Raw genomic sequence first — 8,904 nt, 5'->3', positions numbered from 1 at the left:
AGGTCGAAACGTCGGCATAAAATAAATAAATATGGTTTTGTTTATTTATGTTGTTCTTTGCTGACCGCACCCCCCGACAAACTTCTCCAATCATTAATCTACGGTCAACTACCTACACCTCGTTATTATATTTTAATTGTATTTGTATCTATTTCATTTATTGTTATTGTATTTTAATTCTATTTGTATATACCTTTTTTCTATGTATATCATAGAGATTCCCCGACCTTCGCCCCATTAGGCGATGAATTTTTCTAGGTCCGACACCACCTTCCATAGATCCTGGGCAGTTCCCGTACGGACCTTAATCCATTCTAGCGTCGTGGCATGAAATTACCCTAAAGAGGCTTCAGGTAGTGGTTGATTCTCCTGCGGAGGTGGGTTGCCTGCTGCTAAAGTTTCGTTGACTGCAGCTTGAGGTTGGTTGTTTTAGTTCGTATTCTCCGGGTTCAGAACTGTTCTTCTCACTAATCCGTTACGGGTCATAATTGAAGAGAAGAATGGGGAAAAAAAAATGTATACTGAAAATTACTCTGGTATCTAAAGTTCCCGGGTTTTGGCACCAGTTAATTATCGGCGAATGCAAAATGTTAAAAAAGAGAAGAAGGAATAAGGTGAATAAGGTCTAACACGATTGAACTGCTGTAATATACTGGTTTTATTGGGTTCAGCACATCTTTATATATACACTTGATCAGCTGATCTACTCAGTCTCATATATATATATATATAAATGAAACAAATACAAATTAAAAAAAAATTCAGATAAACCAGATTATCCTGAAAATGGAACAATTGTTCAAGTTTTTGTGCTATAAGAAAAATAAGCTTATTGGTGTTCATTTTTTAGAGTTGAATATTCATTTTTAAATGGAACCAAGGAAATGGAATAAAATTAGAAGTCGTGTTTTTATTAAACTTACTTCTTCATTATGAAACGTGGTTTCTCTTTCCAATTTTTGCGTGCCATCAAACCCCTTATGACATACTTCCTCATCAGGAACTCGTTGTCCTGCGGTCTAAGAATGGTTTCGGCTAGTATTTCTTTATTTTGTATGTGCCATATCCTTGCATATTCCATGGAAAGCAGATGAAACATGTTTACCTCTGTCTGAAATTATTATTTCAGAGCTGTTACTTATTTAAGGGCTATAAGTATTTTTTTTATTTTAAGGAATATTAAACCACTGAAAGTACTATTGGTTTTGAGGCCAACATAAAAGTCCAACAATCGATTATATGAAAGTGTGGTTTTAATTATGTTAAAAAAAAAACAAAAAAAAAAAACTTTCGCTTGTTATTTTGTATATGGTAGATATAAAACTGAGAATTCATAGAGTCTCTTTGTGTGCGCACACAGCGTCTCTAGTGTCGCCTCACTTTGCACTCGTAGTTGCCATGGTTATGCCATGCAATGACCAGCTCCTTGGCCATCTCCGTCTTCTTAATCAAAGCAAATGTAACTCTGTTCTGAATCTGCCTTTTCAAGGACATAACCTACCCACCTGCAGCAGAGGCCCCATTAATCAATCAAGGTGATATTAAAACTTTTTTTTTCCTTTTGTTCAACTTCAATATAATTTTGTAATTGATATAATCTTAGTTAAGTTTCTTTTTTTTCTAGTTTGTATATTTTATTCAAATGCTTTAATTTTATTAGTACGAGGAAAAGATGGTTGGGAGTGCGGTCAAAATGAGACTCAAATAAGTTGATGTAACTTATTAAATTATTAATTTTAATTTTATTAGGTTCATTTATTCAAAATAAAACACTAACAAAATTCGGCATTTGTTTACTCTTTACGATTGGGTTAGTAAAGGTTCCTATTGAACCCCTATTTGCCGTAACAATAAGTTATAATTTAATAATAAGAAGTACGTTTTTACATTGTTATAATCAAAGAAAAATTTCTTTGTTACAGGAGGTAAAAAAAAAAAATTGTTATAATCAAAGTGAGTTTCTTTAATTTGCTGAAATGAATAAATGGTGAGATAAGCGATGGTTAAGGTAAAAAGTGAATATGAAGTCAACACAAGGCAAGAGTGTGATCAAAGTGGTGATCTCTAAGAAGATAAGAGGACCATAAATAAAAATAGTCAACGCCTGATTGATATTTTTTCAGAAAACAGATTGCTAATTGCCTACTAATCTTATCCCAAAAGAAATATATATGAAGTTATCTCATCACAATCTTGATATAAAAAGTAGAAGTTGCAATTTTTTTGCAACAGAGACATAAGGTAATTCTTTTCTGATAATCAAGTAATTAGAGGAGTAGTGTTGAGCGCAGATCATCTGCATTTAGTAGCTGATACCAGAGTGTTGAGAAACATACAAACCAATCAAATTCGATGGTACTGTTAGGTAAAGGTAAACAAAAAAAGGAAGAATAGAATATGTATCTGTGGAATGAAATCCCGACAAACTTAAATAAATGTTATATATTTATAAACGATAGTAATTCCTTTTACCAAAAATGAAAAAATGTAGTTGTTCCCCCGATGATATTTTGGACAGGCGAAGGCGTTACTACTTCTCAGAGAAATGTGACACACCAATGTCCCATAGAAATCGCGCATTAAGAGAACTACAAGAATCTATTGCAGAAGTTGAATTCATATTTTGATTATTTTTGAGTATTAGTGATTCTAGTGCTGTGCGTTTTTTATAATAATAGTCTTTATACTGCATCTTGAACACTAGTATTGTAAGTCTATTGGAGGACGTTGGAACCATGGCGAAGGATGGGCACTCCTTACGGAAAATAGGAACCAAAATTCTGGAATAAATAGTTAAAAGAAAGGACCAAGGCCTACATCACCAAAAATGGTCTAGCAGATTGAATAGTTTCCAATAACCAACTATTGGTTATTGGATAGGTGACATGGTAACGCAGATATAGGACTTGAATCCAAATGGTGCACGCAGTGTAAAAGTTCAGTCTGTTGTTTAATCATCGTAATTGCTACCTACATGTATTGCAAATAATGTCTACATTAAATTATTGATTTTATGGAAAATCAATACTATTTGTAGAAATAGTAAACATATTTTTACTTTCACTTACGTATATATGGAATATATAGAATCGTGATCGTGTAATATTTCTATTCTAGTTTTCGGCGGAAATACACGTTTTGAGGTCCCCTGTATCGAAATAACCAAGTTTCCCAAAACGGTCTGTGTGATTGTGGCCAGCCTCTCCCAAAACGAGAAGTCATATGGAACTGAAATTGTGTATTAAAGGCAGGTGTATGCCTACGTAGAATACGTTGAAAAATTGGCTGCAACTTTTTCTATAAAAGTGCCACTTTAGCACTTTACAGAATAGATTATTAACATTTTTTCGATATTCTAAAAAACGGCTCTTACTATTTCGTTTTAACTTAGTAAATCAAAATACAATCAAATGATCTCTCATATCAGCATGGTCATATTCTCATTGAAACAGATTAACATTCGGCATTTTAGCCATGAGAATATTAGATTAACATGGCTAAAATGCCGAATTTAATTCTGTTTGTTTAAAATAATTACCCATTTTGAAATATTATCAGTAATAAAAAAAATGTATAAATATGAACTATGAACGAATTTGACAATTAACTGATGAAGTAAAAGGAGAAATATGCAGTTTAGAGTCTAGAATATCCAAGATTGCCAAATGTATATGATATCTTACGATCTAAATTATCACTCCTGGATTTGTTTTTATTAAATTGTATTATTGAACAAAGTCAATATTCGCTATGCTCACCTCGAAAAACCCTAAAATTTGAATGACGCTTATCATTTATATGTTTTTTTCGATGTATAAATGATATTGCAAAGTAATGTTTATCGAAGTTCAAAACCATTTATAGATAAAATATGGCTTTACATTAGTGAAGCGGAATATTTATATTACTTTAGGACTTGACATTATTAATATTATTATTATTTTATTTTATTTTATTTATTTTTTTTTTTTTTAGTCAATCTTCAACTGTGGCAAGTATGAATCAATTTAATGTTTTTCAAACTATATTAAAGCAGTTTTCCTGGGTTACCGGCTGATGCAAAAGAAACGAAATGTAGAAAGGTGTTTGAAAAGAAGTCCTTTATCTAGCTAATATGTCTGTCAATATTAATAATGACAGAAGACTATGGAGTTAAGCGTTATTAGATATTTTTTGTCTGCAGACCTACAAGTAGGGATTGATATACCTTAATATACAATGAAAATCAATACCAAAATTATTTTTTAAAGAAACTATGCATATAAATCCAGACACCTTATCGTCGAAAGATTGCAGCCTTCGATTATAAGCGAAATCCGAAGCCACCAAATTATCTGGTCTCTTCTTATACATGGATGCTCTATATAATTTTTCATTACCGCTGAACATTCCTTCTATAAAAAAAAAAAAAATTAATTGTTAATCATACATTATTTCTCGATATATGTATTAGTTATTAAATAAAATATAAATCAGGCCCATAGCTCTTGAGGTCCTAGATAATATGGGAAGCGGTTATAATTGCTAAATTGGCATGACGAAATAGGAATTTTTGAAGTTTTCATATCAAGTTGACATTACTTATTCTTCTATGGGACCTACTACTTACCTTTTCCCTTAAAGGATGACTTGAAGATTCTTCTATAGTCAAGAAAAAATTGTCAGTGAGTGAATGTGATTAATTTTTATTGATTTATTTCCTAATAATTCAACTCCAAGCAAGTGAATCGGATTGTATATGGAATACAAATTGATAATATTTATTATTATTGGTTCAGTCGATCACCACCAAATGGAAACCTGAAATAGATTCGATTAAAGGAGACGATTACTTAAAATAGACAATATTCTAAAAGATACAATCCGCAATCCATTTTGAAATTTTTATTATTATTATTAGGTTGACTTCCGAAGCTACTAAGAAGAACTATTGTTCGTATCTACGCACTACCAGTTATCATGACAAGTTTTTGTTTTCATTTTATAGACGAGGCTTCATTTAGTCGTTTGTCGACTGTTTTGTGTAATACACGTTACGTTAAACTTTTTTTTTTAACCTCTGAAATTTCAGGGTTTTTCGAATGAAACACCTTCAATTCTTCGTTTTCGAAACGAAACGAAGGTTTCGTTCAATTCTTCTTGAAAAACCTTCAATTCTGCGTCACTTTTAATAAGTCTACGTTAATTACCATTGTCATTTATGAAAGGCTACATGAATTCGATGAGGCCCTTCTATTCAAATATAAATTGTGTATGATCCTTGACTTTCACATATGTTCAGGCTTCAGATTGATGTAGATCAATGAATGAATCATCGATGTAGAAGAAGGTTAGGAGCTTCGTGATATTGGTTTGCTTCCTAAGTGTTTAAGAATAAAAAAAAGTCTGTAGGCTGGTGGGCGTTTATTTTCTTGTTTGATTCGTTGTTGTATGCAAGCCTGCTAGATGTTTCACCGTCAAGGGCGCAGGTAAAAAGTGGGTGCAAAATTAACCATGAAAAATTCTTTTTATTAGACTAGTGCAATATATCAAGCAAAAAACGAGAGAAATATTCGGGTTATTAAAAATTACTGTACGTGAACTATCAGTAATATATTATTCCAGTGGTTTATGGAAATTCTAAAAAATTGTTCAGGCTCCTCCTAGTATTGGAGGGCGCAAATTTTCAAATTCACCAAGAGTCAGGTCTTCTTACGGCCCTGACTGCATACTATCAAAGAGCTTAAGTAAGAAAACTCAGACACTTGTTCAAATATGATTATTAATCAAAAAGAAACAGATAAGCACAGAGAAAGGAAATGCAAAGCAGTCGTTTAATAAAGGATACATAAATCGTTCATATTTGCGAGAATCAAAACAAATTTTGAACAAATGGATATCAAGCAGTCACTCATCAAAACGGAAGAAAATATTAAAGAAGATGGTCTGGTCTAAAAAAAAAAAAATTAGAAATGGTTAACTATTTATTAATACAACTTGTCCACACAGCCCAGCTGACCAATCTGCTACTCTTCATCAGGGCTGTTGTAACTGGAGGAAATTTCCTTTTTTCATTCATCTTTTACACCACCACCGATCACAACAATCCCGTTGGAGACCAGCAATGTGAGTCGAAATGTTGGATATTAATAAATAATTAAAACTATTTCTTAAATGTTCTTCTTCAACTCAACCCGGATCATCCCCTTCTAATTCTCATTCGGTTAATAATACAGTATCATAGAAAATATTGCTCGAATCTCGTCTTCGAAGTCATGGGAAGATGACTCATGATTACTTTTAGCAATTTCTACATTCGTAAATACACTCTAAATGCAATAAGATTAAAACGGTTAAACAAATACTTTTCAATCACTTAGAAATTGCCTATTTTTTGGAAATTTGTATTTAAAAAAAAATATTGAAATTTCCAAAAGAGCATTGTAATTAATGTTATTTCAATATTTTTTTTAAAACGTAATTCATTTAACAATTTCGTGTATTATTTATTGTATCGTTATTACTTCCGTTTTATAATCATTTTACCAAAAATGCCCTGTAGCTTTTACCCAATTCACTTAAACAGTTCCATTGTTTATAATAGTTGCGAAACTGGAACATTCAAGTGAAACGTATTTTACTGCTTTTAGAATACTAGAATTTTCATAAGTTGGGAGTTCTACTCCCCGAAATAATTATGCATGTAAACATTCTCAATGTCAAATCCATAACCGGAAAAACATTAAGAACTGTGGTGTTAAAAATGGTTTTAACCCGTTTTTTCCCCAATTGTAATATTGAATCAGTTTCCCGCTTGTTCAGATTTCAACAATTATTTGGTTTTTCAATTAATTTCTAACAATTTGCAATTTGAAATATTTTTTCATATATTTAACTTTAGCCTAAATAACTAGGAAGGTCACATTTAAACTTTTTCAAATCATTAGAATCCGGCAAGCTCTAACAATTATTGAAAACGTTTTCACATGTATTTTGTAAATTTCTCTTTTATATTTAATTACTTTCGTTAACTTGATCGGACAGCCAAACTTCTACTATCGAGTTTGAAGGGGAGATAATCGTACTGTCCAGCTTGAGTGATTTCGGGAGAGTCGATCTTTTGTGCTGTTTGTGAGCGAACACGACGCAGTCTGTCTTAGCTGGGTTCATAGAGATATTGAGACTCTCCAGTCGTCGGACAATTTCTTTACAGACTGCTCCGGCGCGCTCTAGTGCATGTTTTAGGTTCAATTTACTGCTGTAGATGGCGATGTCGTCGGCATAGGCGCCGACCGTAGCCTTTCTGTAGTTTTCTACAACAACATCAGCTGTATAGATGGAAAACAGCACTGGCGATAGGACTGCTACCTGTGGCACTCCGCATGTCAGTGGGATGGAACGGGAAAACTCATCTCTAACCCGCACTGATATGGTTCTGTTGTCCAGGAACGATGCAATCACACCGTATAGTTGCTCTGGGCATTCGAGGTCTATGAGCTTACGACATAAAATGCTGTGAGACACAGAATCGAATGCCTTTGTACAATCAATGGATATCATAGCTGTAGCGTGGTTCCTATTGAAACTGGAGTTCACTTCATGCTGGAGCTTCATCAGATGGTGTTCCGTGCTCATGTGTGCCTGAAAGCCGGTCTGCTCGTAAGGGATAACGGAGTGTTCATCACAGAATTCCCGGGTAATTCAGAATGATCTTTTCGTAAACCTTAGCGAGATGTGGTCTTTCTGGCTCGCCTGCCACCGTCCATTCCAATCCATTCTTCATTTGAATCGTCCAGCAGCATCTTATTCCATTGGTTCGAGGTCTCGCCAATCCTCTCTCGAAGACCCTCCGGTAGCGCTACTTACTCCGGCTTCATTACTTCGTACTTGACGAAATGACGAGGGGCATCGCTCCGGCCAGCACCTACACCGCCTCATGTTACACCGTTCTGTAGGTATTCGTAACCCTTAGCAAAGCCAACCTCTGTATGGTGACCAGTCTCCTCTTTTGATCTTGAGTGAGATTCTGGCTCCAGGAAGGGGATGCGTATCTCAAAATACCCAGGACCACGCCTTTATAAATGGCCATCGTAGCAGGGTACCTGATACCCCAGAATGCACCCCCTATACTGCTCGATCCATTGAGTGATACATTCATTCTTTCCCTTAAATATATCAGGTGAGGAGTGGCGTCAAATCGTCTTCTTATCCTCAACCCGAGATGAGTTACTTCTTTACCCAGTATAATCCTCTGTCCTTGGACGTCCAAGGAAATAGGATGAGCCCTATGAGCCTCTTACAAGTATGGCCTGAGTCTTAGCTGCGGGCATACTGAATTTCCTCCTTTCACAACATTCTCCTACGAGACCGTAGCTTCTATCTTTAATCTTACTCTGCTGTTCTCGGCCACGATAATAACTAAACTGAACTTAAAAATTAGACAAAGGACAAAACAAGACATTAACGAAGCTATTGAAAAACTCAGATCATCAATAAGAACAAGTATAACTGACAACACATCGACTAATCGAATCAGTTACAATAAACAAAATAACCTGCCACAGCATATTCGTATCTTATTAAGGAAAAAACACAGAGCAAGATCGAAGTGGCATAGGACCAGATACCCAACTGACAAAACGTATTACACCACATTGACTAACAAACTAAAAGTAGAAATCAGAAAATATAAAATTCAAATTTAATTAACTCAATTGAAAATCATACAACTACCGACAAATCATTATGGAGTACCATTAAAAACTGCTGGAAACTGATGAATTTCAAAAATTTTAACCACCCACAGCTCAGCGAACCCCAAACTTGGACTTGTAAATGGAAAAAATGGAATGGTAACGGACCAAAAACCTCTTCTATTCAGAAGGAAAAAACTGGCGATAAACTATATTTCGAAATTATACCCTC

The 8,904-nt window shown here is 34.2% G+C and overlaps 1 long non-coding RNA gene across 2 annotated transcripts in view; it reads right to left on the bottom strand.

Moving 5' to 3' along the window:
* LOC112210528 (uncharacterized) overlaps positions 1-8,904 on the bottom strand; it is a 22,447-nt gene that overhangs the window by 10,259 nt on the left and 3,284 nt on the right. Inside the window, exons 2-4 of one of the 2 annotated variants that reach the window (XR_002945201.1) lie at positions 4,610-4,800; positions 4,276-4,394; positions 924-1,111 (exon numbers count right to left, since the gene is read on the bottom strand). This is a non-coding gene — a long non-coding RNA (uncharacterized lncRNA). The remainder of the gene's footprint in view (positions 1-923; positions 1,112-4,275; positions 4,395-4,609; positions 4,801-8,904) is intronic. The other variant, XR_002945200.2, reaches the window with a different exon arrangement.

Source organism: Halyomorpha halys, unplaced genomic scaffold, assembly GCF_000696795.3.
Source record: "Halyomorpha halys isolate HHAL.00 unplaced genomic scaffold, Hhal_1.1 Scaffold809.1, whole genome shotgun sequence".
Lineage (NCBI taxonomy): Eukaryota > Metazoa > Arthropoda > Insecta > Hemiptera > Pentatomidae > Halyomorpha > Halyomorpha halys.
The sequence above is the reverse complement of the archived record's forward strand: the minus strand, read 5'-3'. Positions and strand labels throughout refer to the sequence as shown.